We start from the raw sequence: 13917 nt of genomic DNA on the forward strand, positions 1-13917 counted from the left end.
CCTTGAGTTGACGCTGTATGTCTTGCGTGAGTTCAGCCACTGTGTTGTTGTGCCCCCCCACCCCCACCCCTTTCCCACCCCATGGTTGGGGGCGAACCAAAATGCCGCAATCATTTTCAAATATACAGAACCTGGATTCGTCTGAAAACACTATCTGATGCCATTCCTGTCCCCACTCTATGTCGGTCCTTACAGCGTTGCGTCTAACATGTTTCTGCACATGTTAGGCGGAGAAGTAGGCGACGCGCACATAATTAACCATTCTGGACACTCCCCTTACAATGCCCAAACACTCGTTCAACGCGAGCAGCAATTTCCCCGATATATGCCTCACATTATCTCTTGTCAATAATGCGCCCTCTTTCAGACTCGGTGATTTGACGGTACGATTGGTTCACACGTCTGAGAGGCATCCTGCACGTCAGCTTAGCTCACACTCATCCTTTGCCTTCGGTTCATAGCGGCAACGAGAGCCGCAGGCAAAATTTACCGGTAGGTGGCGTTGCGCCGCGATATCGATGTTGACCTTGAACCCGCAGGTGTATAGGGTTCAAATGCTAATCATTTCTGTAGAACATACTAATGTACATTTCCTGTGAATATGAACGTTCTATCTCTAGTCTTCCAAGGTGTTCTGTTTTTCCTCAACATGTATGTACGAAACGTGAAGCAATACTGACTCTACGATTTATCTTACAAGATTAGTCGAAAAAAGGCAGACCCACTTATATGTGAGAGGTATTCTAAAGAACAGGTAGAAACTACGCTGTAGGTAAATATGAAGTCTTTATTCAAAAGTAATCAGCGTAAGTCTGAGAACAGCTGTCCCACTGTTCCACGAGATCAAGGATCCCTTTTTGCGAGAATTCCTGTGGCTGTAGTAGGAGTCAGTCCTCCACTGTATCCTTCACTTCATCGTCAGAGTTGAAGGGCTTCCCGTCGAGATGTTTTCGGCGGACCAAACACATGCAAGTTGCAGGTTGTCATGTCCGAGCCGTAGGACGAATGCTCAGGTTGCTTCCACTTGAGCTTGGCCATTACACTTTGTGTGAGCTTGGGGACGTATGAACGCGCATTGTCGTGGAGCAGAATCAGACCCAACGTGAACAACCCAGGCCGATAGCTCTTGGTAGCGTTGCGTAGGTTTCGGAGTGTTACACAGTACTCGTTCGTGTTAATATTTTTTTTGTGTACTCGAGGAATTTGATGAGTATCGGACATCGGACGTCGCAAAAGATGGTAAGAATCACATTGCCTGCTCAGAGTACCGCATTAATTATTTTTAGGGGGAGGTGACGACACTATTCTCGCGTCCCTAGCTGTCTTGCAATGTGATTACAAAGCAGTATATGAAGTAGCCGGTTTGTTTGTTACTGTCTTTCGCACCTCTTCATTTGGACACTCGTTATAAGATTTGTAGAGTTAGAGAAAGCTTTTGACAATGTTGACTGGATTACGTTATTCGAAACCTAAAGGTACAAGAGTCGAAGATCATGAAAGACAAGAAGTGATCTGCAGTGGAGTGAGGCAGGGTTGTAGCCTACACCTTATGTTAACCAACATTTACATTCAAGTATACTACTGGCCATTTAAACAGCTACACCAAGAAGAAATGCAGGTGATAAACGGGTATTCATTGCACAAATATATTATGCTAGAACTGACGTGTGATTACATTTTCCCGCAATTTGGGTGCATAGCTACTGACAAATCAGTACCCAGAACAACCACCTCTGGCTGTAATAAGGGCCTTGATACGCCTGGGCATTGAGTCAAACAGAGCTTGGATGGCGTGTACAGGTACAGATGCCCATACAGCTTCATCAAGAGTAGTGATTGGCGTATTGTGACGAGCCAGTTGCTCGGCCACCAATGACCAGACGTTTTCAACTGGCAAGAGATCTGGAGAATGTGTTGGCCAAGGCAGCAGTCGAACATTTTATGTATCCAGAAAGGCCCCTACAGGACCTGCAACATGCTGTCGTGCATTATCCTGCTGAAATGTAGGGTTTCGCAGGGATCGAATGAAGGGTAGAGCCACGGGTCGTAACACACCTGAAATGTAACGTTCACTGTTCAAAGTGTCGTCAATGGGAACAAGAGGTGACCGAGACGGGTAACCAATGGCACCCCATACCATCACGCCGGGTGGTACGCCAGTATGGGGATGACGAATACACGCTTCCAATGTGCGTTCACCGCGATGTCGCCAAACACGAATGCGACCACCACAATGCTGTAAACAGAACCTGGATTCATCCGAAAAAATTACGTTTTGCCAATCGTGCACCCAGGTTTGTCGTTGAGTACACCATCGCAGGCGCTCCTGTCTGTGATGCAGCGTCAAGGGTAACCGCAGCCATGGTCTCCGAGCTGATAGTCCATGCTGCTGCAAACGTCGTAGTCGAACTGTTCATGCAGATGGTTGTTGTCTTGCAAACGTCCCCATCTGTTGAATCAGGGATCGAGACGTGTCTGCACGATCCGTTACAACCACGCGGATAAGATGCCTGTCATCTCGACTGCTAGAGATACGAGGCCGTTGGGATCCAGCACGGCGTCCCGTATTACCCTCCTGAACCCACCGATTCCATATTCCGCTAACAATCATTGGATCTCAACCATCGCGAGCAGTAATGTCGCGATACGATAAACCGCAATCGCGATAGGCTACAATCCGACCTTTATCACAGTCGGAAACGTGATGGTACGCATTTCACCTCCTTACACAAGGCATCACAACAGTGTTTCACCAGGCAACGCCGGTCAACTGCTGTTATTGTATGAGAAATCAGTTGGAAACTTTCCTCATGTCAGTTTGCTGTAGGTGTCACCACCGGCGCCAACCTTGTGTGAATGCTCTGAAAAGCTAGTCATTTGCAGATCTCAGCATCTTTCGCGTCTGTAGCACGTCATCCTTGTCGTGTAGCAATTGTAATGGCCAGTAGTGTAGTAAAGGAAAGGAAGAACAATTTTTGAAAGGGGATTAAAATTCAGGGAGACGAAATAAAAACTATCAGGTTTGCTGATGATATCCTAATTATGTCAGAAATGGCAACGGACTTCGAAGAGAAGTTTCACGGAATGGTCAATGTCTTGAAATGGGTGACGACGATGACAGCAACAATACGGTGACGACGACGACAACGACGACAGCACATCGGTAGATAGAAAGGGAAGAACTTCAGGCATACAGTGGAAAGAAACTCTGAGTGGGACACACAGTTCAAAGAGACATGGGGTTACAGCGCGATCCGATTCTGCAGCTCGGCGCGGAGCTCCGTCGCTGGTGAGCTCGGCACACGCGCTGCAGACGAGCCCCGCCCATCCAGGTCAGCGCGTCAGGGTCGCGCATAATTAGCGTTCGCTGCTGCTGCTACCTCCTCTGGCGTGGAAACCACACGCGCCACTCGCCTACCTAAAACATGCTCTTAAGCTGCTGCTTAGGGTGACATTCCTCGTGCGTTAACCAGATTCGCAAATTACTGTTGTCTGTGTCAGGACTGTCAAAAAAATCTTATTTACACTCCTGGAAATTGAAATAAGAACACCGTGAATTCATTGTCCGAGGAAGGGGAAACTTTATTGACACATTTCTGGGGTCAGATACATCACATGATCACACTGACAGAACCACAGGCACATAGACACAGGCAACAGAGCATGCACAATGTCGGCACTAGTACAGTGTACATCCACCTTTCGCAGCAATGCAGGCTGCTATTCTCCCATGGAGACAATCGTAGAGATGCTGGATGTAGTCCTGTGGAACGGCTTGCCATGCCATTTCCACCTGGCGCCTCAGTTGGACCAGCGTTCGTGCTGGACGTGCAGACCGCGTGAGACGACGCTTCATCCAGTCCCAAACATGCTCAATGGGGGACAGATCCGGAGATCTTGCTGGCCAGGGTAGTTGACTTACACCTTCCAGAGCACGTTGGGTGGCACGGGATACATGCGGACGTGCATTGTCCTGTTGGAACAGCAAGTTCCCTTGCCGGTCTAGGAATGGTGGAACGATGGGTTCGATGACGGTTTGGATGTACCGTGCACTATTCAGTGTCCCCTCGACGATCACCAGAGGTGTATGGCCAGTGTAGGAGATCGCTCCCCACACCATGATGCCGGGTGTTGGCCCTGTGTGCCTCGGTCGTATGCAGTCCTGATTGTGGCGCTCACCTGCACTTCGCCAAACACGCATACGACCATCATTGGCACCAAGGCAGAAGCGACTCTCATCGCTGAAGACGACACGTCTCCATTCGTCCCTCCATTCAGGCCTGTCGCGACACCACTGGAGGCGGGCTGCACGATGTTGGGGCGTGAGCGGAAGACGGCCTAACGGTGTGCGGGACCGTAGCCCAGCTTCATGGAGACGGTAGCGAATGGTCCTCGCCGATACCCCAGGAGCAACAGTGTCCCTAATTTGCTGGGAAGTGGCGGTGCGGTCCCCTACGGCACTGCGTAGGATCCTACGGTCTTGGCGTGCATCCGTGCGTCGCTGCGGTCCGGTCCCAGGTCGACGGGCACGTGCACCTTCCGCCGACCACTGGCGACAACATCGATGTGCTGTGGAGACCTCACGCCCCCCGTCTTGAGCAATTCGGCGGTACGTCCACCCGGCCTCCCGCATGCCCACTATACGCCCTCGCTCAAAGTCCGTCAACTGCACATACGGTTCACGTCCACGCTGTCGCGGCATGCTACCAGTGTTAAAGACTGCGATGGAGCTCCGTATGCCACGGCAAACTGGCTGACACTGACGGCGGCGGTGCACAAATGCTGCGCAGCTAGCGCCATTCGACGGCCAACATCGCGGTTCCTGGTGTGTCCGCTGTGCCGTGCGTGTGATCATTGCTTGTACAGCCCTCTCGCAGTGTCCGGAGCAAGTATGGTGGGTCTGACACACCGGTGTCAATGTGTTCTTTTTTCCATTTCCAGGAGTGTAGTTCAGTTCTGCTTATTGCTTGTTGAACATATTGTACGTAGAAATGCTCATTTTTAAGGTGGCTATAATTTCGCACCTTACAAGCACTCATCCACATACCTTGCCGTGATCTACAACCACATGAGGTATTATTTGATAGGCAGTACATCGTATATATGAATATTTAAAGGAGACTGACATTGTCACGTACGCCTTGTAAATAATTGTTAACGTTTATTGCATGAAAGGTGACGGAGTGTCTTTATTTCCATATTAGTAGAGGTAGGAATGACACTGGAAATGAAACGGCAGACAGACCTCAACCCTGGGAGGAAGGCTGACACAGTTGCGTTGGTCCTGCTTTAACACAGGAAATAGCAAGACGGACGTCATAGCACCTAAGCGCTGGAGCGCAATAGGGTCGCGACCGGCCGGTATTTGTAGCCAAACTGGAGGGATTACACTTCTGAAACTACGAAACTCTTGGACGCAGGTGGAAGGAACAAAGAAGCGGCACCTCGGAAACCATGCAGGCTGGGTTATTTCAGAGAATTTTTATTCAGAAGCCTACCATTGTACGAGTATAAGTTTTTTCTCGAAAACTTTCCGCGCTGGACGGCAAAAGACTTAAATATGGTTGATCGGCGTTCAGAAGAATCTGTTGAGAGGGAGAATATTCGGTGGTTTCGGGAATATGATTCGTTTTTGGAATTACGGGGGTGGGGAGCCGAGCCTTGCTGGGAGGCCTGCAGTGGAGAGAAGAGGTCTTTCGTTGTGAGCGCGCTTGTGTGAAAGTCGCTCGATATCAGCTTTGTTGATACAGACAGAATTGCGGTCCCTGCTCTCAGAAGAGTTTATAGTTAGAACAGTTGGGCACTGTACTGTTGCGAACCTATATGATTCTGGACTTCACCTCCGTGTTGGAAGTCGTCGTTGAGTATGCAGCGTTCAGTAACTGAGAGCACTTCTTCTGCCTATGCTTACGTTGAGACCTTACCTGAACTCCATCCTTGTGGCTGGGAGTTCGCGTATCTCGTCTGTAGGACAGAGAGAGGAGAAGACAGTATTAGAGTATATTAGTTAGAGGACCGCCTTCTACCGTCCTAGTCTTTGAAGGAGTTTTTATTTTTGTGGCTGGAGTTCTTCCATCGACGCAGACGTGTACGAGAACCAGCACGTCGATGCACCAGACGCAGTACACACGGTGATATCGCAAATTGCTTCGGTTTATAAAGGCTTTAAAAGCTAAAGAGCTGTGATCACGTTAGTTTACTTCCACCGAGTTTCCACACCTCCGTAGATCATTTTTGAAAGTAGTGTCTTTCGCGTTATTGATATTACATCGCACAGTCATAGTAAGAGGCAGAGTTGGGCAATTAATTAGGAATTTTACTTAGGAAAGGTAAACTTTGTAATATAAGGTGTTTTTAATCTGCAATAAATATATAGACAGGAACCACGTTTATCTTTTAGTAGGATTTGTTGCCTTCATCATTCATTTATGTTTAGATCGTAATTTAGAGAATTAATAGATCCTAAGCTCTGCTTAAGGTGGTAGTCAGACAGGACCAAAAGTCAGTTTTAGCATTCATTATTCTCCGTTGCGCACATTCATTTTATACCCCCTGGAGTAGCATCTTGGACATTATGACACAAAACTGCACAATACGTTATTAAACTCATTCTTCAGACTGCTAAATTAGTTGCATATTGGATATTCTTATATTTAAACTTAAAATTATTCATCCGGTGATCATCACACACTGAATGTCATTTACACTTTGTAATAAAACTGATTAAGATGAGATACATCTACTAACCGATCTTGGAGCTATGAAAAGACCGATTCCCAAGCTGAAGACACAAAACCCAGAAATACACTACCGTAGTGCTAGATGAAAATGTGTAAACTTCAACATGTGTAAATAAGAGGGTTGGAACTTTAATGGTGGCAATTATTTATTTACAGCTGGTATAAAATAGATACGTGTTTCAAAGTTTTACTGACCTTCAAAGTAGTCACCAGCATTGTGTCTAACCCGTTACCAGCAATGTGGAAGTCGTAGGATAGCCTTAGCAGTGCCAGATGTGCTTACAGTTCGAGCGGCGCGGTCTATTGCCCGACGAATTTGTAGCAGTTCTGAAGCAAATGCCGTGAACTGTTTCCTTCAGTTTATAAATCGAGTTGGACTGACGGGGGCTTAACGCAGAGGAGTGCAGTAGGTGGTATAGCACTTAGCAGCCCCATCAGTCAAACAAATCAGTAACAGCTTGCATTGTACGTGCTTGAGCATTGTGCTGCAAAACTGTGCGCCGGCCGCGGTGGTCGAGCGGTTCTAGGTGCTTCAGTCCGGAACCGTGCGACTGCTACGGTCGCAGGTTCGAATCCTGCCTCGGGCATGGATGCTTGTGATGTCCTTAGGTTACTTAGATTTGAGTAGTTCTGAGCTCTAGGGGACTGATGACCAGTGCTGTTAAGTCCCATAGTCCTCAGAGCCATTTGAACCAGTCCTTTTTTTTTTTCAAAATGATGGTCATGTCCTGCAGCAAGTGTCATCACTTCTGTCTCTATGCTGTTAATTTTTGGGACGCAACCTACAACCAGCTTAGAGATAACGAGTTTATGTCACTGCTTCTTGACAACGAGTTTATGTCACTGTTAGGGAAAATGATGTAATCTGCAAAGCAAATATGGATGAGACAATTTTCAACTGTGTTGATAGTTTTATGTCCCCATAACGGACACTTGAATTTGTCCCTCATAATTAAGGTGAATAACTTAGGTGAAGCTACATCCTTGACAATTCTGCTCACTGGAACCTATCCAGTGATGCACACCTACTTTATTTTCACCTGTAGGATGGCTTTCTCATAAATGTAAGCCATTAATATATAGTTAATATAACCTCTGTTCATCACGCTTGAGACTGCTCACTTGTCAACTGTGCTGAATGCCAAATGGTAGCCTATGAAGGACGCGTGATATGGGATATAATACTTCGTACACTTCTCTATCAGGGTATTGCTTGAAAATAGTTAATTTTTCCTACTGTAATAATGATGGGTAAAACTTAAATTTCTGTCTCAGGAGTTTTGAACTGATTTTTGCTAGCCGCTAGTAAGTGAAAAGAGCAACACATGTGTAATACACGATGTTTGTGCTGTTTCAATTTTCGTTCATTATCAGAGATCTTTAATTATATTTGCTCATTACAGTAAACAACGTCTGTCTGTGTGTGTGTGTGTGTGCTCGCGCGCGCGCGCTTTTGTGCGCTAAATCATTACACATTACGCTAAATAATTTGATTATAGTGTCAAAGATTATATTCTCAGGATATAGATGATTCGTCATTGTTTTGTTCCACCATTATCTTTGCCCTGTTTCATCTCTCTCTTTTTCTAACATCGCTGTCTTTGGTCGAGTCATGTTTACGTCTCTTATTCAGAATATTACGAAGCTATATTTGTATATTATAAAAATATGCAGTTTAACTGATACAACACAAAAAAGATTTCAACGAAACACCTTCTTCCTTCGTTCCTAAAGTGGTGTTTGGTAAGTTTGTTTGTATTTAGTTTCTTATCTAATAGTTGATTATTTTGAATACTATGTTATATAGCCTTGCACCATAGTTCTAATCGGTAAATATTGAAGTATCGCTCGAAATTTATTATTTTTGCGCGTAACCTCTTGTAGGCATTGTTCAAAACTAAATAAGAAAAATACTAGCCTGTCAGAAACATCGACTATATTTTCCGCTGTAGAACATGATACAATATCTTCGCGGACGGGCTCCTTCGAATGTGAATGATATAGACAAGGAGCTTTGGTCGGATGTAGAATGATGGTCTCATTGATAAACGTAGCAAAGCTTATAACATGATGGTTAAGGCACTGTCCTGCTCACACGCTGTCGCGTGGCATAGTTGTAGTACTATCAAAATGACATTACAAATGAAGAAGCATTCAACAAAAACCTGGCACAAGAGCAAGGACCTCAAAATGAGAAATAGAATAATGAAAAACGCTTGACTCGGATCAAAGAGTAACGAGTGGTGTTACCGTGAACATAGGCACGGTAAGTACGTTCAGACAGCTATGCAGCGCCCGCAGCTCGTGGTCGTGCGGTAGCGTTCTCGCTTCCCACGCCCGGGTTCCCGGGTTCAATTCCCTGCGGGCTCAGGGATTTTCTCTGCCTCGTGACGGCTGGGTGTTGTGTGATGTCCTTAGGTTAGTTAGGTTTAAGTAGTTCTAAGTTCTAGGGGACTGATGACCATAGAAGTCCCATTGTGCTCAGAGACATTGACAGCTATGCAGCTGTTGACGAGCCTTGGTCGGGTATAGTAATGGAGTTGTTGCTGATGAGGTGACGAGTATAATGGAGCTACATCCAGACTTGCAGCCATTTGTCACATTCAGAATGGTGGCAGGGCTTCATATTTAGTGTTGTACCAAGCCCAAAAAGTACTTGAATAACTATTTCATTTCAATATGTTACACATTATCAACATTGCGATGCCCAACGGTACGTGCCTACTATTATATTCACGTTTTTTTTTAATTTCCTTTTTATTTCCTGCAATTCCTTATATCAGTTGTTACGTAGTCTTTCAGATAACTGCACACTAGAAATCACAATTCACACACGGAATATTTTTACTATATGGCGATTTGCTAAGAAAGTCTCCTACTTCCGTTATAAATTAAACTGAGTAAGTAACTAACATTACTTCAATGAAAAGGCCCTGAAAACATGCCCCTTTTTAAGTAGTATTTTTATCCAAGTATGAATATTAATGTGATTGACTTGTATTTGACTGATATGATGTGAAGTAGGAGTAGCTTTCATGGCACAATGAACATTACAATCACACTTTCCAGTTTCATGACGAAATCTGTAAGTGTCTTTGTGTCCTTCATTATAGAATATATACGTGCTCTGAGGATGTAAGAAATCACTTTTTGCCAGTAAAACATGTTCGCAAATGAACCTGAGGTACAGTAGTCTCTCTATTCACATTGAAAATCATCATGAAGTTCTTGCCAACACTAACTTACCGTATACTTCCATTCAATCACTTGAAAATAATTGAGGAATGTTGCAGCTGATGGGAACTTATTTGAATAACAATTATTCTAAAAGAAAAATTCATTTAATCGATTGTGCTTACATGAACTGTAGATTTACGTAAGAAAACGTTATAAGAGCGCGTGTGAAAAACCACTAAAAGAATTATAAATTTTATAAATGACTGCGGGATGTAAGCGTATCAAGAGAATGTTAGAATGGTTTTGTGCTGTTATTTAAGAATCCAACAATACATTGTAACATCATTAGTGCATCATCCTTCAATGGACCAGGTGTGTGCAGTTGCACAGTACATCAAAAGCAGTTCAAAACGGAAACTATTTTTTAATCATCAGTTCCTGTAATACACTCCTGGAAATGGAAAAAAGAACACATTGACACCGGTGTGTCAGACCCACCATACTTACTCCGGACACTGCGAAAGGGCTGTACAAGCAATGATAACACGCACGGCACAGCGGACACACCAGGAACCGCGGTGTTGGCCGTCGAATGGCGCTAGCTGCGCAGCATTTGTGCACCACCGCCGTCAGTGTCAGCCAGTTTGCCGTGGCATACGGAGCTCCATCGCAGTTTTTAACACTGGTAGCATGCCGCGACAGCGTGGACGTGAACCGTATGTGCAGTTGACGGACTTTGAGCGAGGGCGTATAGTGGGCATGCGGAGGGCCGGGTGGACGTACCGCCGAATTGCTCAACACGTGGGGCGTGAGGTCTCCACAGTACATCGATGTTGTCGCCAGTGGTCGGCGGAAGGTGCACGTGCCCGTCGACCTGGGACCGGACCGCAGCGACGCACGGATGCACGCCAAGACCGTAGGATCCTACGCAGTGCCGTAGGGAACCGCACCGCCACTTCCCAGCAAATTAGGGACGCTGTTGCTCCTGGGGTATCGGCGAGGACCATTCGCAACCGTCTCCATGAAGCTGGGCTACGGTCCCGCACACCGTTAGGCCGTCTTCCGCTCACGCCCCAACATCGTGGAACCCGCCTCCAGTGGTGTTGCGACAGGCGTGAATGGAGGGACGAATGGAGACGTGTCGTCTTCAGCGATGAGAGTCGCTTCTGCCTTGGTGCCAATGATGGTCGTATGCGTGTTTGGCGCCGTGCAGGTGAGCGCCACAATCATGACTGCATAAGACCGAAGCACACAGGGCCAACACCCGGCATCATGGTGTGGGGAGCGATCTCCTACACTGGCCGTATACCTCTCGTGATCGTCGAGGGGACACTGAATAGTGCACGGTACATCCAAACCGTCATCGAACCCATCGTTATACCATTCCTAGACCGGCAAGGGAACTTGCAGTTCCAACAGGACAATGCACGTCCGCATGTATCCCGTGCCACCCAACGTGCTCTAGAAGGTGTAAGTCAACTACCCTGTCCAGCAAGATCTCCGGATCTGTCCCCCATTGAGCATGTTTGGGACTGGATGAAGCGTCGTCTCACGCGGTCTGCACGTCCAGCACGAACGCTGGTCCAACTGAGGCGCCAGGTGGAAATGGCATGGCAAGCCGTTCCACAGGACTACATCCAGCATCTCTACGATCGTCTCCATGGGAGAATAGCAGCCTGCATTGCTGCGAAAGATGGATATACACTGTACTAGTGCCGACATTGTGCATGCTCTGTTGCCTGTGTCTATGTGCCTGTGGTTCTGTCAGTGTGATCATGTGATGTATCTGACCCCAGGAATGTGTCAATAAAGTTTCCCCTTCCTGCGACAATGAATTCACGGTGTTCTTATTTCAATTTCCAGGAGTGTATGTTGGAGGTTAGCTTGTGACTACCCTGCGATCATAAATTAAGTCTAAACTCTTTCCCGCACAGGCCATGAAGGCCCAAAAGTACCGACTGGCCGCCGTGTCATCCTTAGCCCACAGGCTTCACTGGATGCGGATATGGAGGGGCATGGAGCTAGCGCACCGCTTTCCCGGCCGTATGTCAGTTTCCGAGACAGGAGCCGCTGCTTCTCAATCAAGTAGCTCCTCAGTTTGCCTCACAAGGGCTGAATGCACCCCTGCTTGCGAACAGCACTCGGCTAACCGGATAGTCACCCATCCAACTGCTAGCCCAGTCCGACAGCGCTTAACATCGGTGATCTGACGGGAGCCGGTGTTACCACTGCGGCAAGGCCGTTGGCTCCCTACGATCATAGCAATAAATGAAATACCGATATCAAGGTTTCAACGTAGAACAAGCTTCTCTTTTGAACAACAGGTTTTAGCTTTTGACGCAAAAGAGGGTACATTTGTGAAACTAAAAATCCTGTAACGAAATATTACATCAATATGCGCTTGCCAGCAACAGGCTAATCATAAATATCAATGTATTTCAGGATAGAAATGACCATCGACATGGAACGTCATACAAATCATGATGGAAGTAAAAGCAGGGTCTTCACAGTGTATGTAGTCCCAATGAGTCCGGAAACAAAACAGCCCAGACAGCAAGCAGAGGCAGAAAATGCAGAACAGAGAATGACTTTAAGTGTCGTTCTGAATAAAATAATTCTGTATATTTGGCCGCGTCATTATACAGCACTAAAGCAACTAAACTGCTGACATTTCGAACAGTGGGCAGTGGTCCTCACCAGAATCGTTAAATGCTGGGTACTAGTGAATGTCTTCTTCTATACACTGTCTATTTCGGTTACATTTTGGTTATCTGGGATGCCATTGGTCAGCTGAAGATATTTAACTACAGATGGGGACAGCTACAGGATAGGCTAGTGCCTGTGCTACTGTGATGGGTGACTGGACGGCGACCGTAGTAGGTGACTGGTAGCAAATAACAAATCACGAGGCTATTGCTTGTTCCGCTTTAGTTAGTGATAAGCTGGAAACTCTCGCTGGCGATTGGCAGGCAACAGCAAGCTTTTACCCAGTAATGAGGGGGTGCTGCTGGCTGGCAAACACAGGTGTTCCAGCGGGTTGGAATCGCTGGCAGCCAGACCGAAGGTAAATTTTGACATCCTCCTGGCTCATGCTGTTAGGACTTCTATTTAAATAGCCTCTCTTATTTTTCGCTGCTGCATCCATTGCTGAGTGGCAAGCATCAGAGCTTCTAGAAAACTGATAGAACGCCCACATTCCTCTACACCTACATCTACAGCATACTCCACAAGCCACATAATGGTGTGCGGCGGAGGGTACTTTCGGTACCACAATCTGATCCCTCCACCCCTGTTCCACTCGCGAATAGAGCGCGGGAAGAGCCTCGTGATGACTAGGTGTGCTGTCCTTAGGTTAGTTAGGTTTAAGTAATTCTAGTTCTAGGGGACTGATGACCATAGATGTTAAGTCCCATAGTGCTCAGAGCCATTTGAAGCATTTTTTGCGTGGGAAGAATGATTGTCTGTAAGCCTCTGTATTGGCTCTAATTTCTCGAATTTTCTCCTCGTGGTCAACACGCGAGATGTATGTGGGGGAAGTAATATGTTGTGTCACTCCTCCTGAAAAGTGCTGCGGTGTTCTGCTACAGCTGACTTGTTGTTCTGTCCCAGTCGAACATAGCGTTCATACTCCGACGTGAGAGGGCTAATGAGACTCCCATTTCACCAACATAGTCTTCGCCGCAATCACACAGAAGTGCGTAGACGCCTGCAGCGTATGGAACATCCAAAGGATTCTTAGTGGGCCTCAACAGATCTTAAATATTGCAGAAAATCTGGAATATGGGTTTGATTCTCCCTCGTCGCAGGACCTTGTGTACACGGTCGCTGGCGCCTCTCACATAAGATAAACGAGCAACAAGAAGAGTTTCTTTTATACCTTATCCTGTTTTGTGCTTTTTGTATCTAATTGATCGTTGTATTTCTCTGTTGTTGTATCCATTTGCGCTGAATGTTTCTTCAGCTCGTGTAGTTCAATTTCTATGTGGTTAACGTCACTTAT

Source organism: Schistocerca gregaria, chromosome 4 (assembly GCF_023897955.1).
Source record: "Schistocerca gregaria isolate iqSchGreg1 chromosome 4, iqSchGreg1.2, whole genome shotgun sequence".
NCBI lineage: Eukaryota > Metazoa > Arthropoda > Insecta > Orthoptera > Acrididae > Schistocerca > Schistocerca gregaria.